The sequence below is a fragment of the Argopecten irradians genome, chromosome 3 (genome assembly GCF_041381155.1).
Source record: "Argopecten irradians isolate NY chromosome 3, Ai_NY, whole genome shotgun sequence".
Lineage (NCBI taxonomy): Eukaryota > Metazoa > Mollusca > Bivalvia > Pectinida > Pectinidae > Argopecten > Argopecten irradians.
This window is the reverse complement of record NC_091136.1, coordinates 53,373,406-53,394,615: the sequence shown is the minus strand read 5'-3', so window position 1 is coordinate 53,394,615 and position 21,210 is coordinate 53,373,406.

Genomic DNA, 21,210 nt, shown 5'->3' with positions numbered 1-21,210 from the left:
ACTTTACGTAAATGTTTGATGTTTGTGGGAAAATATTGTAAAATCACGTTAGGTCATGCATGTGTGCACACTTCTACTATAAATCTAGTATCCCAGCACCTGCAGCGTTCATACCAACTACTATCAATATAAGTAACAGTGTTGCTAAAATAATGAATTCTGGGGTGGAAAATAACCAATAAACTATGGGGTGGAAATCTATCTTATTGTATCAGTTTAGGAAATATAAGTTGGGAGTTGAGGATGGCTATTTCCATGCTGTCTAAACATAATTAAGCCTATGCATATCATATGTGATATACATGTACTTGTTTTACATCTGTAGTATCAGTATGTAAAATAAAGATATAAATCTATAGGTTGAAATTTATTTGATTTGATATAATTTTACAGAGGTCTTACACATGTAAATCAAATCCAAAGGTGTTTTGCTTGACATGTATTGTGCCGATTCGCAATGAAAATCGTATTAAAACTTCAAAATCAACAGTTTTCCAGAGGTCAATCAATGTTAGATTCATGAGAAAGGAACACATTTTGGAGACAACATTAGTACATTATACAATGATATTCAAATTATTTTATTGTCAGTAAATTTCAATGATACAGAGAAATCAGTTATTAACAAATGGTTAGACAACAGAGTGGCCCTTTATAGTCCGTTCTATACGGACCATTGTAGGTACTAATAATTGATCGTTTTAATGTGTCCTGTATTATTTCTCTAACAGGAACAAAACGGGAACCTGACACAAACCCCCGTAGTGTAAGTGTGCCGGGCCGTACCAGCACAACTAAGTATATAGATGTCGTATACCTACTTGGTCACTGGATCGTGACGACGTGATGAGTCATACACATTTTGTCAAGGTCTCGTTATTTATCTAAATGTAAACCTTGCTACAGCGAATGGCATTCAAATGTCAACTTATAAAATCATAATGAAAAAACTCGCTTTTACATATGAATCGTGTGACATGCAGCATTGCTTAACATATCCAAAAATCTCCAATAGACACCTGTTGCCAAAATGACCTGTTCTTTAATCTTTATGATAAAGATAAAATGTGCTTTTAAATGCGAAATGAGACGTTTTACGTCAATATAAGAAACGGATACGAATAATGTAAAAGGTTCGCGATGGCTAGGTTGTTAAATGTATTATGCTCCGACAAATCATCTCTTTATCTATAGGCTTTATTTGCCAGCTACTGACCATAGGTCTAAGGTCTTTTCACGGAACCCTTGATTTACCCTGGCATACAACATGAAGTGAAACACAATAAATTCACTCTTTATTGTAGTACACGTTGCATTGTTACTATATGCTACTTATTATTCCAGAACGGACTGTTGAAACGGGGATCCATCGGGGTTCATTGAGTGTTCAGAACAACTTTTGATATAGATTGGAGAACATTTCAACGTTTTCTCAGAAATCAATGACGTACATGTGCCAATCAATATCTGTTTTCACGACAAAGTACACAATAAAAAGAACGAATCTCATTAATAATGTTCACCACTTTGGTATAGTGACGCTAATCGTGGACTGGTTTGGAAAAATAGGTATCTAGTGTTTGTCATTTATTGCAATATTGGTAAAAAATGATGAAATTGACATAATGAGCATAAGAGAAACAACAAAACATGATGACTGGACCTGATGTATATACACATCAATACAGGTCACCTGTACAACCCACTCAGTACCACTCACGCTATATAGGAATTTCCAATATGCTTCATGTTCTATTTTGAGATGATTGCACGCATGCGCCATATATAAGTGCTGCATGCATTGGGAGCGGACGTATTGATGTAGATTGGTTGGAATTAGGTCAGGTGTAAACAACCTGGTCATCTTCATCGCGACAAATTAATAATACAATCAGGATAAATGTAATTATATCTTAAATGGGGGAACACACTGCCATCAAGAGTGTGGAACAATTCAAATCCATCAGCTGTGTATTACTATGTTGTTAGTTATGTTAGTGTAGCAGCATCCAATAGCAGATTCCTATACAATGGGTACAAGTTACTGTGGAACATAATGCTCACTTAAGTGATCCACTTAGGGAAGTTATATTTTAGTAGTCTGAATCAGCAGTGTGACAGCCTCGTTTGTATGACCAATACTGAACGTCTCGCGCGTACGCTCTACAGGCGAAGTATTACATATTGATTGATATATATATTAATATGTAAAAAGAATTAATCATCTCAGCATAAAGATGTTTAAACTGACGAATAGGTCCATATACATGTACCTGAGGATCTTTTCCATATTTCTTTGAAGGTAATAAATGTTAATCCTAGTGTTTTGCTAAGGAAGACGCCCCCTCTCTAGGATACAAAGTGTGTGTTACGATGCAATATTCACAGAAAACGCGGATATAAATAAATAACAAACTGACACAAAATCGTGATAACTGAGCTTACATTAAAGGAAGACCTCACGATTCTAACACTTCTATCTATATATCTACACAGTAATAGCATTGTCTTCCTATACAGATAACAGACTTTGGTGCAGATATACACTGTACATCATATAATGACATGAACGACTTAGGGTCAAGGGTAGGGGAGATAACTGGTCCACCACGTAATGCTTCTTAAAGGAAAATAAATATTACGGTATATCCCGACGAAACAATTGATAAATCTTAAATATTCAATGAGTGCATGTAACTGTGGAATTAATTGCGAAACAATATATCTGTAAATACTGATGGTGTAGTGTAATTTTAATATGTCCTAAGTGTAATTTTAATATGTCCTATTTCTTCCAAAGTAGTGAGCATGGATTTATGTAAATTATAATCAAATTATCTTTTGATAAACATTAAATAAAGGGGAGGGGGTGTCATATGTTCAATGTATCCTATCATAGTTTACAAAATATATACAAATAAGTTATAGTACAAAGAAATATTTCTTATAGTATGGGCAAAAACTTAATGAAATTGTCCGGCAATCCGTCCCTTTATCAGAAGATAAATCACAGGCATGGTCACATACATGTAATATGAAGATGATAAGAGAAATAAAAGATGACACAGTAAGGTAATATTGAAGTTTTAACTACATAATTACATAGTTCCAAAACATCGCTGGGAGAGCGAAGATAGGATTTTAGGGAGTACTCGGTTCTAATATATCATTGTAATATCAAACACTATTTAATGATGCAACTCATCTCAATAAACACACTTTTTTAAAGCCACACTATGCGTAACTATCAACACGAAAGTCAAGTTAGATTTGACCCCGATATTGTTAGATTTCTAGATGTAGTTGATATTAAGTTAAATCAAAGAATATTTATAATGATTTCTTAATAATTTTGGTACAGCCGTTGTTGAAAGTCGATACTTGTAAACATGCCTTCACTTTAAACTGGTCGCCATAGAAGTTACGATTATCATTAGATGCACAGACAACAAAGAATTTCAATTTTGGATTTATGGTCACAGCTTTAATGAATATATACATATGGCGGCACGGTCCATCAATAGACCATAATGGCACGCCATCAAACAAATTCAATCAAAATTGCAACACAAATTAATTGATAGATTCTGGGAAACAGTAATCCACCAATTAAGAGCCATGCCGAACGGAAGTTACGTAGTTACGGTACTCATATGACGTTCTCGACAACGACGTTACAATGTCGGCTAATGTCGGCTTGTTTGACTAAATGGAACCCACCTAGCGATGTTCAATATTTATTTGATGTTTATCAAACGTTTCCAAATAATTATCGCTCATCTTCACTTCGATTTAGTCCTGTCTCTGCATGATTTACAACAGGATTTTTTTTTCATTCTTCTCAATCATGAACATATAAGACGGATATGGATATTAGCTTTAATGTTTACTTGACTTGGTCGCGTGATTTTTACATCGCGTGTAAAATTAGACAACAAAGACTTTGTGTTTAAGATTGTTTAAAATTTAGTACACTAACACGTGCTCTTTTTGTCTGTAGTCACCATCACGAGGACCGACAAACCCTGCCAACCAATCACATCGTGTTACATCCTGATGGACATGCGCAGTTTCCAGGTTTAAAGTAAAGCGATGTATGAAGGTAGGACGCTGTTTGCAAATAAAATTCAATTTTCTGTAAATATGTATCAATTTCTGTAAATATGCATCACTTTGTTTGGTCATGGTTATTTGGTTTTTTTATTGATTTATTCATTTATTTTCGATATTTCCGTTGGAGACAATGTCACCTGTCTATATACAGCTAAACTTAATGATAAGTTGTCCGTATACCGATGGTATGCTGGTACTCATACATTTATATAGATCTGTAGATTTTGTCAATGTCACATGATGATGAGAACATCTGTTTACCTACTTTGTTGTAAATAACGGCCTTGTAAATAAAAATATACAATATAAATACACACTTGTTGTCTTTTCTAGTAATGTTCATTTTGTTGCTTACTGCAATTTGTTAGTAGATACAATTGAAGTCTAGCGGAACAAATTATCAACTCAGTGATATCGTCCGATATGACAGCAAATCTCTTAAATCATATACAACTATGAAATGGAGTGTTGGACAAAACAAATAACGAAAACTTATTTTCTGGATAGGCGATTTCGAACAGACACAGTTTAGTTTTTAATGTAAAGCATCATGATTTGTTTTCGTTACATGTTAAGTAAAACCTGCCGTAGCGACTACCTCTGTATAAAGACCACTTGCTTACTAAATGACTTCCATTCTTTGATATGAAATGACCAATTCAACCTGTGTAAAGATCATCTGGCTCTGAAGACCGTTTTTCCTCTGTCCATCGGATGATCTTTATAGACAGGTTTAACTCTAGATGCATATGTATCGTTAAACAAGGTGTTAGATTAAATGTAGGTACTAAAGCTACATTTCCAACCCTTTTTGGACGACGTTTTTGTAAGAAAGGCCTTGTCGTAACGCGCGACGTTCATGATATATTGCGTACCACATTATGACGTCGTTTTGATGTTGCGTTTCTGACGCGTTTTAATTATGTTTATTTTGCTGCTATCAATTACATTCGTGTACCGTTTATAAAAGAATAATACACTAATATAGGTAATGATCAAATCATCACTACAATAGTTAGTTCCACAGGCTAGACTATGCATAAAAGAGTAGATTCTACATCAATTAATCGGATGCTGAATTGATTGACCAGAAAAGAACAGATGACGACAATGTGGATACCGTTAAGTCACAAATCTGGACTTCCGCAATGGTTTCAAGTGGAGGAGAATAGTTGAAAATTAAAATATAGATAAATAAAAAAAATTAAAAAAAAACCACCTACATTCTCAGTTGGTAACCTCAGAATCTGGAGACTATAAAAACAGGTTTTGGTGTCATCTGTGCCCCGGCTATATTCAAATAATACATGGGAAAGAATGCAAAGTATGGATATAAAAGAATGTTTCATCTTCGAAGATGATATCCGTATGTAATCTGGTATACCTAAACGAACATTTTGATTGCCCATGATTAGTATTTCTAAACTCTTTGAATTAACACGATACTGAAACCACCTAAATGCGAGTTCATTAAATCAAAAGCTGCGTATCTTGGTCGTGTCCTCTCAGAAGCAGGTATCACTACTGATCCAAACAAGGTGTCTACTATTGTAAAGGAGATGCTTCAATATCTATACACCAGTGGGACTGGAGGCCTTACCAACTTTTTCCTACGCAGTTTGATGAGCTTCACCTCAGGTGATTTGTTTCGACTTGGTAAATCTGTGTCAAATTATGACCATGTAACAGTAGGTTAACGGACTGAAATATCTTTAGTATCCACTGGTGTATAGATATTGAAGCATCTCCTTCGTTTTATATGCGGTACTGACTTCGATACAGTGCTACCAATTAGATTAAATACACTCCGTTACATTGTAAGATGGTCTCGGGATATTGACAGGGCATTTTCATTGAGTTGTCACATTTGAAGGGTATTCCTTTAGATACCGTCTACAAAATATTAACACGGTAAGATGATAAAGCGTAAGTGTCAATAACTAATAGAAAGGAATTTCGTTCTAAAGACGAACTAAGAAACTATCTCATACAAGACAGGGTATTTACGGACCTTTTGTCGATCATACTAGGCCTATTTCTGTACAAAATTCATTAAGATTGCAACTTGCAAAACATTTTTAAATGTTTTAGTAGCAAGATGAATAGTGTGCTTGGTATTATTTTACACTACAAATCATCCATTCCATCGAGATCATCGTCTACGATGTCATGACGGAACATAATTAGCAGATCAACGAGAAGAAATGTCTACTAAGATATCATTGTACGTGTATTGTTACAGGATTAAGTTTACCTTTTGCGTAACAGAGTACAGAAGTACAGACTGGCATCGCACTTATCATTAAAACATTTGAAAAATAAAGTTATTTTAATTAGTCATTCCCAACTTCGTCTCCCCTGACCCTAATACTAGATTTAGACAATTGGGCAGGGTCAAGTTGCGTGTTTCGGACAGATGAATCTTGGTCTGTGTATCAACTATATTCTCACTTAACTTTATGAACAAGCTAGACAGACAGGGACCGATTACTGGTCTGATTTTCCCGATATGTCATTTGTTTACGGTGTCACTTGGTCCACTGACGATCGGTAGGTATTATGAGTGTAATTTATCCGACAAGTGCTGATCATATTCCCCATCATATTGCTGAAGTTGTTAAATTCGTCATCCATATGAAATACCACTCCAGACTAAGATCGACCCGTCAACCCTATCTGATTACCTACTATTGTTCATGTATCGTATTTAGGCCATATTAGATTTGTTTCTATTTTTAATAAAAAAAATGACAAGTGTACGCGCTATCCTAGTAATAATTTAATTATGCTAGCCAAAGATTATCATATGTGAAATGTTAAGTCAAAAACTAACTTTATATCTCTATTCATGTGCAGTAGTTTAAGATTAGACAACACGATTAAGGTTAATAATCGGATCGGTAGGTTTATAGAACATCACCTACTCCAAACTTGATATATAACACCTGTCTTTACTATATCGATATTAAATGTTTGCCAGTAAACAATTAAATTATCTGTCAGTAAAAGTTCCCCTATTCGTCATTTGACTGTATTACACCCATGCTTTGTCAGAATGTACTTTTATGTTGCCCCATCATTCCATTGATAGTTACATTGATGTACTTTAACAGGCGCCGCCATCATGGACCCTAACATCACGTTAGGTAGGAATCACCAATACAACTGTGTGGACACTGAATAGGAAGTGGTATTTCTGTCAAACATGAAGTCGATTTAATTAACATATTGATGCGTTAGCTTTAAATGATGGCGGGAGGAGGCTAGTTGACCGATAAAAAGTCCTCCCCCGCATATCTTCAGCGCGAATCACAAACTTTTATCGACACCTCCTATTTGACCTGCCGTCAATATTTCGCTAAGAGTAAATGATCAATCGTTTTATGGAATATTTCATGTCTGGTGCGTATGTCAGACATTGCTAGCATTAACAGCTATGAGACGACTTAAAACGTCTCATACGTATGCATTTAAAAAGCTTTAGCATGTCATCTACGGCAAAAATAAGACTGGTTTTTTAAAAAAAATGTCCCATGTTCCACAGTTTTGGAAAGCTGCTGATATTTTGACTTTGGAATGTTAGTTTCCCGAACGCGACGTGGTCGAGGACGTGTGATGACCGGAATGTAGTTTGGGATCGAGATGTCCGAGTGGTTAAGGTGTTCCTGCACAGTACCACTCTGTTTATATGATCGACACCCACGTGGATTAGTTGCCTTGTAATACCATAGGTTGGTGGTCTTTCCTCCGGATACTCCGACGTTCCAACACCTCTGAAAGCTGCAGTTCCTTAGCAGACACTGGTTGTTAATGGGCGTAAAACAAATAAACCTGACACGACGTTTTTCTGATACACATATAGACCGTATGATATTTACAATATTTGTCGATCAGGAAGTAGATATGTCACAGTGACCTGTATATCTGTCAACTGACCACAACCACAGGTGTCATATACACAATTGTGTGTGCAGTACATAAGTCTGAAGTACAACGTACTTACCATAACGATCAGTTTTAGATACCCTTGCTGTGTGTATGCCCCTTCGATATATATTTTTTATTTACAATTATATGTAAGATGTATGTGGTTTCAAACTATCAGTGATATAGTTTTGAATTAAGGGAGTGGAGTGCCTGGTTTGTAAATCGTCATGATGTGACCGGGTGGAATATGCTTGACCTGTGTCTCTGGCAGTACGTTTCAGTGAGATAACACTTTAAAAGGACAAGAGTTCCACTATTGCAAAGAGACACAACACGGACATACTGCAGTCTCCCAAAACACACACACTCTTCACACATGCAACACACTACTTACACGGGTGGCCGTCCTTAAATGACCCTGACTGTTAATGTGGTGTTACTATTATCAACCAACCGACATTTTAATCGTGATATCTAGGTTTCCTCGTCGACAATACCTTTACAAATTCAAGGTCATAAGTCTTCGCTCCCCAAGGGGATTTCAGAAATTTGAAACCTGAGACAACGAATGAATTTCAGTGTTATTTATCTGAGCAAACAAGCAACTGAAGACACCCTTATGCCTAACATGGTACAAATATCAGTAGGTTCTCTGGCCTCTTGGTTATGAAGAAGAAGCTGTAAAACAAGCTCAATGTAATCTTTATATATTAAAAGATACATTTCTATTTGGGGTTATAGTTCATATTATCACATCATCATCATGAATCTTCACGACAACCTGTGCTTCCAGAAGTGAAACAGCTGCTACAAGGCATCTTCAAGGTTGTCGAATTCGAATGATATTCGTTACATGAATAAAACGTAGCGGTTTGTGTTATGTTTTAATGATGGGGTTGTGTTCCGTTACCAACAGACATCCATCAAAGATCTTGCGAAAATCTATAAAATCTGTATCAAGCAAGTGCTACTTGGATTCATTTTCAATATGTAGTAATGTTATATCTTACATCAACATAACTTCTGTAGTTTTTTTTTTTAATTTTAATTTCAGTTCTCACAAAATCGTTAATTTGTGAGCCAACTTCGTCCAGGAGGGATGGCCGCATCACCGAAAGTACTTTGTATACCCATTTCTCAAACGATCAACCATTTCAGGTAATGGAAGGTGCATTTTGTATTCTTAAACGAGATTATGCTATAATATACACGAATCCCCATCCAGATATGACAGTTATAACGTAATATTGTGTTCCATAATTTCTAAGAAGAGGTCTAAATAATAAATCATTACTTGCTGTTTAAAATAGTGCAGTAAAACTGTATTGACCAAAATTTGAAGGCTTTGATATGCTTGATACGTTTTGACCGAATTCCGTAACTACAGTACTACAACTTAAAAAAATGGATCGATCGATAATTTTATTTCGCAATGTGTTCATGTGATTACATATGAAGAAAAATAAACATGTGGTGATGTACAATTTAGTCAATCAGATATCAAACGTTATTTGAAAGGTATTTTTAATTCAGGCTTTGTCCTTCTATAGTATTCTAACTTACATCTCTCCGCAGAAAGAGACAATGGTGCAAACCATTTCTCTAACGGGAATGACATGCATTTAGAAACAATAATTATAATCTAATTCCTGTCCTGTATTGTTGTATACAATGTAAAAGGATGTCAAACATATGTATGGAATGACACAGCTACATCTTTATAAACCATTTTATGATTGGTCATCACCACTTCTGATGACTCGGCCAATAGCAAATGATAAAAAAACGCATGTCATCAGTCCATGGTATAGCCGGATATTCTATTAATATAGACCTCATAGTATAGAAGGGACGTTGGCTAAAGCTGAAATGTCAGCAGGGTAACCTGATTATTATAATTCGCGATTGACAGCTACAACGAGCATATACAAATGTATCTGAATTAGCATATTAGCAACTAGAAAATTTATCGTCATTTTACCCCGTAACAAAATTAGGGGAGACGGGGGTATTAATTTATTGAAATCAACCTTGTAGTCCGTCCGTCCGTTCGTCTGTCGTCCGCAAATCTTGTCAGACAATTACCTTTTCAAGCATGTGAACCAATTCCCAATCCTGAGGAAACTATATAAACAAGAATGATAGGGACCTTGTTTTTTAACAAACAAAAAATGCCATGGAAATCAGGTCTATATACACATCTATGTTTTTTTATATTATTAATAACTCATTAGTCTTTGAAACATTTTTTTAAACTTGTAACCTATTGTTGTGTTTAATGGTTTGAATTCAAGATGGATACGCATGGAGAGAGGGATTTTACAAGGAATTGCGTTGTCTGCCAAAATGTTCTTAGTGTTTATAAATTATTTATTAGACATGATTGAAAATTGTAACTATGGTTCACTTGTTGTGGATTTAAGAATCGGCATACCAACACAAGCTGATGATATATGTCTGGTTAGAGTTTACAAAATATGCTTGATATATATTCACAAGAACAAAGAGACGGAACTATACTGTTAGAAATCTGTATCTATATGAGCAAAATCTTCCTGTAGTTAAGGATATCACACAAGTTGGTGTGATATTAAACAATAATTTAAATAATATGGAACGCACAGTGCGTGCATGTAATAAGCTTAAAAGTGGTGTCATGAGTGTAATATTTTGACAGTGTGTAAACTAATTAAATTCAAAATTCAAGGGTTTCATACAAGAACTTGTATCGATATGTACACGGGACTTCTTGTATGGTTCGATATAGAGGCTTATATAGACATGAGGAAATTGATGTTTTTTGGCAGACTATATGTAACTTCGATAGAAACTGTATATCATGTTACATATCTTTCATGTGTATTTTTATGTCAGACGTGGGAACAGATATGTACAGTTATGGTTTTACTAGTGCTATATTAACTTTTCTTAGAAATACAATTAAAAAGTATAAATTGCATCTCGAAAAAAATCTGTGGCACTATGTCCTATATGGAATTAAGTACTGATTGAGCATAAACCAAATGCAAAATGAATTATTATTATATGTATTTTTGTGTTTATTAGACATATACATGCATGTTTAAACACCAATTATTGTTCAAATGATGTGTATCCTCTATGCTCTGTCGGCGGTGGAGCATCTTTAAATGATTTTTTTTCAAATGATTTATCAGGTCTAATTATGACTATTCGTACTACTTGTATATGTAGTAAATTGATTGGGTTCATTGTATTTAAATGCATTTGAAATGTTTAACTTTTTCTGTATTTTCATTTATTTACATCATTAGTATTGTTGTTGTTCTTTTCTTTTAATCATTTTGCACTATAATGCATTTATAGATAGTACTATGTACTATAGTTGTATGTACATGTACATGCCATTGTACTCAACTAGTTGTCACATTACTTGTATAAATATTATATTACATGTGTAATATGTAATCTTCAAAATGGAGGAAATAAAGAGAATAATAATAACAACAATAAATGCGTACTGCAACAGGCAACATACAGAAAACGGTACAACGGAAATCATATTCAGAGCATTTGTCATGCACTGCATGACAATTTTATATATCTGGGCAGTTTATTTGTTGTAAACAACAGAGGATAACTTCTTGAAAAACAAGTACCGCATGGTTGAGTAATTCACGCTCTTGATAGTTATGAATTACTTTTTGAAATGTATTGTATATCTTTTACAAGATGTTATATTAAAAGTCATTTGTCATAGTCACCGGAAATCGTTCCATATAAACGTACTTACTCTTACGCGCTCGTTCTCACGTGCTAGTTCTCACGTGCCAGTGTCGTCTGTCTTATCTACATACTCACGAAATCATCCTTAATTTCCTGGGAATAAAAGATTTTAGAATTATTCAAATTTTGCAACAGAAGCATTCAGATATAATCAAGATGCGTTTGTTGGACAAATAAAAGTTTACGATCTTAATCTGAACTGCATAGGAAGTGATCAAAAGGTTACAGGCAGAAATTATTGAGATTTGATAATATACATATATGACTTAACTCCCCAACTATGTGTTACGTCAGTGCTGCGTTCTGACAGCCATTATACAATACATAGTGCTCGTGCATAATTCGACAAAAAATAAAATCGGGTTTTATGCTGTCGGCCTGGCGTCCAAACACAGTTGGTCTTTGTACGTGTAATATTAACTTCTTTCCTAAGCTTTGTATTACACAAAATACATCTCAACATTACAAGTTACAAAATTTATGAAAGCTATTGTTGCAGACATAGCAAATTGGAAGTTTTATGAGCGCACGAATTATCGAAGCAGAAAGATCCCTACCGTAGAGATCTAGATAAGCTGAAGGTGAAGGTCGCGCGTGAGTCACCCAAAATTAATCCACCACTGCCGACCATTTCATTTTAAATGTAGGTTTAAATGTTTCTCTCCATAGAAACTACCTTACATTAAACGTGATCAGTATGTATTCGCGTGTCATTTCTGCTGTACTCAGATCAATGCATCAGAAGTAAATCTACATCACATTTTCTTAATTGTGTATATACACAAGTTTATCTATTTATCATTAATTTATTATTGATTTATTATTGATTTATTATTATTATTAATCATCATTCATTTATTACAAAACTAAGTACATTCCTTACTGTGATTTCCGAGGTTTCAGTTTATACACTGTTTCACATATTGCATACAAAACACCCTTCAGTAAGCATGATTTCTTTGCATTAAATAATGTTGAGTTTGTCACTGCCTAAGTATTATGCAGGTAACAGCACCCCAGCACATGAGAGAACTCGTACTTTCATTTTTCCTAAAATTAATCGTGATTGAATGTTCCGTCGGGATATGAAGTAATCATAAATATGCTGAAAACCTTAATCTATGTGATGGATTGAACTGAAATACAATGCATATTGTATGAGAAGTGATGGACCAGTTTGACAGTGACATTGGATGACATGAGGTTATACAGGTGTAAATCTAATGTAATGATTCATAATGCATTATATACTGCACCGTAATACAATGCAGCAAGGTTCATTATACAAGCTGTGACTTTGATGGAATAAACGACATTGGAACTGTCACATGTAACGTATCACTCTACCAGGTGGCGTGTGGTCGAAAGTCTTAATAAACCAACATTCAGAATTTTCATATGCTTATTTTTGTGATATTGAATCGACACCGATGTAGATACTTCATTATCAAGGCGATGCATTATTTTTGTTATTGCACACAAGTTGCGCATTTCGTAATGATTTGTTTCAGTTTATTACATTAACATCCTATTAACAGCCCGGGTCGTATTTTGGAAGGCTGTGTTATATTTGTATTGTGTCTCTTGTAATAGTGGAATTTTTGCCTTCTTATGGTGTTATCTCAGACACATCCCACCAGATCACATTATACTGACAACGTTCGGACAAACACATCCCACCAGATCACATTATACTGACAACGTTCGGACAAACACGTCTCACCAGATCACATTATACTGACAACGTTGAGACAAACACAGCCCACCAGATCACATTATACTGACAACGTTCGGACAAACACGTCCCGCCAGATCACATTATACTGACAACGTTCGGACAAACACATCCCACCAGATCACATTATACTGACAACGTTCGGACAAACACGTCCCACCAGATCACATTATACTGACAACGTTCGGACAAACACATCCCACCAGATCACATTATACTGACAACGTTCGGACAAACACATCTCACCAGATCACATTATACTGACAACGTTCGGACAAACACGTCCCACCAGATCACATTATACTGACAACGTTGAGACAAACACATCCCACCAGATCACATTATACTGACAACGTTCGGACAAATACGTCCCGCCAGATCACATTATACTGACAACGTTCGGACAAACACATCCCACCAGATCACATTATACTGAAAACGTTCGGACAAACACATCCCACCAGATCACATTATCCTAACAATGTTCGGACAAACACGCCTCAATCCCTTTATGCTGAGCGCTAAGTAGGAACAGACGTTTCTTTGGCAGGGAACATGAACCCAGAGCATTCCTCACAGGGGCGAACGCTCAACTGAATTGAGTCGCATTTTACAATCATGCAATAGTAGCAGCAGGTACAATTATAATATAGGAAACGTAGCTGCAAGTGGTGGTATATTATTAAGTGATGTTGTACGTTCTGTATTTGCATCCATTAGTGGTTTTGCGCGTGATTTTCGAGTTTGGTGTTAACAACATTTAATGACAGAGGACGTGCGTTTTCCAATTGGCGTTTATGGTTGGTTTGTATTTGATTTTTTTGATATTTTGTGAACAGTGTTGTTGAACGTTATCTTGCACGAATCTTCCATATCGGTGTTTCTTTGCACGCTCTTCTGTGGCGTTAATATGCGGTTTTGCATTTTGGGTTTTACCTATGGTATGAATCGTCTCACGCGATTTCTTATCGTTTGTTGTTTATCAATTATTTTATTTCCTGATGCTACAAGTGTTTCGCCGTACCCATTCCTGTATACCCAGTAGTTACTGTTACATTGTAGGTGGTCTGTACAGGTGTTAACTCTATAATCAAGGGAAATCTAGGAAGGAAATTTATGCAATGTTTCATCGCGGGGGTCTTACTAACTAAGAAGTAGGTATAATTTGTCTACCCTATGACAAGATACATGTCTCTAGTCTCCGGGGCTGTATACCACCCGTGTGTCTTGTAACAAGGGGACATAAAGATGATGCCAACGATGCGGTTAGTCTCAATGAAGATAATTAGCCTATAAGTTGTCAAAACATTTAAAATTGTTGTCCTCAAGATGCACTTGACAAAGACATGATCTGCATCATTGTGGTAGAGGATGATTAACCATCGTGGTATGTGACAACAATGTGTAACTACTTCTGTCAAGGCCATCACTCACGGGGTAGGGAACTCGTGGAGGGCGTCAGTGGGGTGGGGCTACCGTGGGGGAGGGTAACTTAGTGAGGTGTGGAAGGGATTCACTTAGTGGGGTGGGGATACCGTGGGGGAAGGTCACTTAGTGTGGTGGGGCTACCGTGGGGGAGGGTCACTAGTGGGGTGGGGATACCATTGGGGAGGGTCACTTAGTGGGGTGGGGCTACAATGGGGGGTCACTTAGTGGGGTGTGGAAGGTTTACTTAGTGGGATGGGGATACCTTGGGGGAGGGTCACGTAGTGGTGTGTGGATACCATGGGGGAGGGTCAATTAGTGGGGTGTGGAAGGTTCACTTAGTGGGGTGGGGATACCATGGGGGAGGATCACTTAGTGGGGTGTGGAAGGTTCACTTAGTGGGGTGGGGATACCATGGGGAAGGGTCACGTAGTGGGGTGTGGAAGGTTCACTTAGTGGGGTGGGGATACCTTGGGGGAGGGTCACTTAGTGGGGTTTGGCTACCATGGGGGGAGGATCACTTAGTGGGGTAAGGAAAGTTCACTTAGTGGTGTGTGGATACCATGGGGGAGGGTCAATAAGTGGGGTGTGGAAGGTTCACTTAGTGGGGTGGGGATACCATGGGGAAGGGTCACGTAGTGGGGTGTGGAATGTTCACTTAGTGGGGATGGGGATACCTTGGGGGGGATCACTTAGTGGGGTGGGGATACCATGGGGGAGGATCACTTAGTGGGGTGTGGAAGGTTCACATAGTGGGGTGGGGATACCATGGGGAAGGGTCACGTAGTGGGGTGTGGAATGTTCGCTTAGTGGGGTGGGGATACCTTTGGGGAGGGGTCATTTAGTGGGGTTGGGCTACCATGGGGGGAGGATCACTTAGTGGGGTGTGGAAGGTTCACTTAGTGGGGTGGGGATACCATGGGGGAGGATCACTTAGTGGGGTGTGGAAGGTTCACATAGTGGGGTGGGGATACCATGGGGAAGGGTCACGTAGTGGGGTGTGGAATGTTCGCTTAGTGGGGTGGGGATACCTTTGGGGAGGGTCACTTAGTGGGGTTGGGCTACCATGGGGATAGGATCACTTAGTGGGGTGTGGAAGGTTCACTTAGTGGGGTTGGGATACCATGGGGGGAGGATCACTTAGTGGGGTGTGGAAGGTTCACTTAGTGGGGTGGGGATACCATGGGGAAGGGTCACGTAGTGGGGTGTGAAATGTTCGCTTAGTGGGGTGGGGATACCTTGGGGGAGGGTCACTTAGTGGGGTTGGACTGCCATGGGGGGGAGGATCACTTAGTGGGGTGTGGAGGGTTCACTTAGTGGGATGGGGATACCATGGGGGGAGGATCACTTAGTGGGGTATGGAAGGTTCACTTAGTGGGGTGGGGATACCATGGGGAAGGGTCACGTAGTGGGGTGTGGAAGGTTCACTTAGTGGGGTGGGGATACCTTGGGGGAGGGTCACTTAGTGGGGTTGGGGCTACCATGGGGGGGGGATCACTTAGTGGGGTGTGGAAGGTTCACTTAGTGGGATGGGGATACCATGGGGGGAGGATCACTTAGTGGGGTGTGGAAGGTTCACTTAGTGGGGATGGGGATACCATGGGGAGGGTCACGTAGTGGGGTGTGGAAGGTTCACTTAGTGGGATGGGGATACCATGGGGGGAGGATCACTTAGTGGGGTGTGGAAGGTTCACTTAGTGGGATGGGGATACCATGGGGGGAGGATCACTTAGTGGGGTGTGGAAGGTTCACTTAGTGGGATGGGGATACCATGGGGGGAGGATCACTTAGTGGGGTGTGGAAGGTTCACTTAGTGGGATGGGGATACCATGGGGGGAGGATCACTTAGTGGGGTGTGGAAGGTTCACTTAGTGGGGTGGGGATACCATGGGGAAGGGTCACGTAGTGGGGTGTGGAAGGTTCACTTAGTGGGGTGGGGATACCATGGGGGAGGGTCACTTAGTGGGGTGTGGAAGGTTCACTTAGTGGGGTGGGGATACCATGGGGGGAGGATCACTTAGTGGGGTGTGGAAGGTTCACTTAGTGGGGTGGGGATACCATGGGGAAGGGTCACGTAGTGGGGTGTGGAAGGTTCACTTAGTGGGATGGGGATACCTTAGGGGAGGGTCACGTAGTGGTGTGTGGACACCATGGGGGGAGGCAAATAGTGGGGTGTGGAAAGTTCACTTAGTGGGGTTGGGCTACCATGGGTGAGGATCACTTAGTGAGGTGTGGAAGGTTCATTTAGTGGGGTGGGGATACCGTTAGGGCGTCACTTAGTGGGGTGGGGATACCATTGAGGCGTCACTTAGTAGGGTGAGAATACCGTCGAGGCGTCACTTAATGGGGTGAAGATACCGTTGAGGAGTCGCTTAATGGGGTGGGCATACCGTCGGGGCGTCATTTTGTGTTGTAGGGATACCGTTGGGGGTCACTTAGTGGGGTTAGTGAGGAACTACCACAGTGAAAGGTGGCGCTCACTTAATCGAGTGAGACAGTCGGAAAGGGCGTCGGATAGAGTAGGGGTTCCATCAAGTTTCACTAAGCGGGTTGAGACTGCCATTAGTAGAAATCGAAGTACCGTTTTTGTTTAAGGGGAAGTAACTCTAAAACAGCTGAATTCATTCGCTGATCCAGTGTAACGCAAATGTAATTGTAAGATTCGCCAATTTTCAGTAACAAACGTTTTACTTTCAAAAAAGTCCCGACTAGAACTGAATTATGCATTTCAAAAACATGAAGGACCACTACCTTTCCGAAACAAAACTTACAAGATTCTTATACAATAATAGCATGCAAAAGTTACAATTTACCGACAGGCGTAGTGATATAGAACGACGATGGAAGCATACGGCGACCCGCAGTATGAAAATTAACACCATTTTAATCAAGTTGTTCAGGTGGTGATGGTACATTGTAAGTGTAGTTGTGACTTAACAACAAAATCATACATCTCGTTTATATGACCATTTTAATAACTAAAATACGTTTCAGATTGGCGGTGACCTTTAACAGCAGACTAAGCAAATACTTAAAAAGATAAATTCATTTATTTTTGTACATGCACATTAAAGTTACATTTCATTTCAAAATATTTTTATTAAATCGTTAGATTTAATAGGGATGTGGCAGCAGGCTATGCCTATATAAGCCCTCTCCCTGTGGATACATACATGTACATCTCAAAATCATATATATAATATATGTAATTTACCATGGGGGGGGGGGGGAGGATCACTTAGTGGGGTGTGGAAGGTTCACTTAGTGGGATGGGGATACCATGGGGGGAGGATCACTTAGTGGGGTATGGAAGGTTCACTTAGTGGAGTGTGGGATACATGGGGAAGGGTCACGTAGTGGGGTGTGGAATGTTCGCTTAGTGGGGTGGGGATACCTTGGGGGAGGGTCACTTAGTGGGGTTGGGCTACCATGGGGGGAGGATCACTTAGTGGGGTGTGGAAGGTTCACTTAGTGGGATGGGGATACCATGGGGGGAGGATCACTTAGTGGGGTGTGGAAGGTTCACTTAGTGGGGATGGGGATACCATGGGGAAGGGTCACGTAGTGGGGTGTGGAAGGTTCACTTAGTGGGATGGGGATACCATGGGGGGAGGATCACTTAGTGGGGTGTGGAAGGTTCACCATAGTGGGATGGGGATACATGGGGGGAGGATCACTTAGTGGGGTGTGGAAGGTTCACTTAGTGGGATGGGGATACCATGGGGGGAGGATCACTTAGTGGGGTGTGGAAGGTTCACTTAGTGGGGATGGGGATACCATGGGGGGAGGATAATTAGTGGGGTGTGGAAGGTTCACTTAATGGGGTGGGGATACCATGGGGGAGGGTCACGTAGTGGGGTGTGGAAGGTTCACTTAGTGGGGTGGGGATACCTTGGGGTAGGGTCAGTTGGTGGGGTTGGGGCTACCATGGGGGGGGAGAATCACTTAGTGGGGTGTGGAAGGTTCACTTAGTGGGGATGGGAAAAACCAAGGGTGAAGGGTCACGTAGTGTGGTGTGGATATGTTACACATTAGTTGGCTGTGAGGGTATACCGATAGTGGGGATGGTCACTGTAGTGGTGTGAGGACACCATGGGGGTAGGTGACAAATAGGTGGGGTGTAGGAAAGATCACATAGAGGAGTTCTGGTGCAACCATGGGTGAGTGATCACTTATTGAGGTGTGGAAAAGTTTTCATTTTAGTGGGTGGGTGATTACCCGTAAGTGCGTCACTTAGTGGTGTGGGGGAAACCATATGAGGCGTTCACTTAAGTAGGGTGAAAAATACCGTCCGAGGGCGGTCACTTAATTGGTTGAAGATAACCGTAAGATGGAGTTCGCATAATGGGGGGTGGGCATACGTCGGGGCGTCCAATTCGTGTTTTGTAGGGATACCGTTGGTGTTCACTGTAGATGGTGGTGTTATGAGGAGATGAACTTTCCACAGTTAAAGGTGGCGCTCACTTAATCGAGTGAGACAGTCGGAAAGGGCGTCGGATAGAGTAGGGGTTCCATCAAGTTTCACTAAGCGGGTTGAGACTGCCATTAGTAGAAATCGAAGTACCGTTTTTGTTTAAGGGGAAGTAACTCTAAAACAGCTGAATTCATTCGCTGATCCAGTGTAACGCAAATGTAATTGTAAGATTCGCCAATTTTCAGTAACAAACGTTTTACTTTCAAAAAAGTCCCGACTAGAACTGAATTATGCATTTCAAAAACATGAAGGACCACTACCTTTCCGAAACAAAACTTACAAGATTCTTATACAATAATAGCATGCAAAAGTTACAATTTACCGACAGGCGTAGTGATATAGAACGACGGTGGAAGCATACGGCGACCCGCAGTATGAAAATTAACACCATTTTAATCAAGTTGTTCAGGTGGTGATGGTACATTGTAAGTGTAGTTGTGACTTAACAACAAAATCATACATCTCGTTTATATGACCATTTTAATAACTAAAATACGTTTCAGATTGGCGGTGACCTTTAACAGCAGACTAAGCAAATACTTAAAAAGATAAATTCATTTATTTTTGTACATGCACATTAAAGTTACATTTCATTTCAAAATATTTTTATTAAATCGTTAGATTTAATAGGGATGTGGCAGCAGGCTATGCCTATATAAGCCCTCTCCCTGTGGATACATACATGTACATCTCAAAATCATATATATAATATATGTAATTTTACAGACAATATTGAAATTAAATATATATTTAGGATACACTTGTAAGTAATACTATGATAACACTCCAATAATGAGCAGGTATAAAAAGCATGTCAAGTATATATTTATATATGTGTATACCTATGTTTTTGTTTATAGTTAAATTTGGATACTGTATAGCCAGATAATGATAAGTTGAAATTTATAATGGATTCATATCAGTTCAATATATACAGTTCCTTGATTTAAATCAGTTGATATTGATTTGAATTTAATTTGAATTTGGATCCCTCAATATCACTCCCACACAAGACATTCCTAGTGACCGGGCAGTACTATAAAGTCCATAGTGTTACCACTGAGTACTGATCCTAGTCAGGAATGTCCAGAGAAAGAGCCATACTGAGGGAAAACATATGCATATAAATTAAAGGGAACAGTCGGGCAAGGCTAGCTAATGTCGGTAAAAACGGTGTGAATTTATCCAGTATAAATTCTTATGAAACAGAAAAATAAAATCTTTCGTCAAAATCTGCCTGCGTACGAAGAAATTAATTTAAAGTATAAAAATCCTAAAACGTCCTCCCGGCTGACTATGTCCGTGGTTACATTTCCACGCAGCCTCGCTTTCAATGCTTTCAACTTTTCTTTATTTCAATGGTCAGAACTGGGAAACGTAAGCAGAACTTGACCGTCGTACTTTTGGAAGGCCAATGTACGCATTTAGACTGGTTTTCTTTGCCCGACTATTCACTTTAATTATAACATTGGAGAAAATGGGTTTATACATAATGTAATATAAAAATATGAGTGTCATAAGGGTTTACCTATGATCTACTCCTATCAAAGAACTTGGTACAGACAAAGGATTAAACTTGTAATATTATATCTAGGTAATTCATTATAATAAAATGTTATATCAATAGTTTAATACAAATTTGAGAGACAAATGGTTGAGTTATGGTATGGATATATTTGAGAATATAGTAACCAATGCATACCTGCAGACGAAATAGTTGAATATATATATCCAAATCCTCCAATACTATTCATTCTTCATATTTCATAAT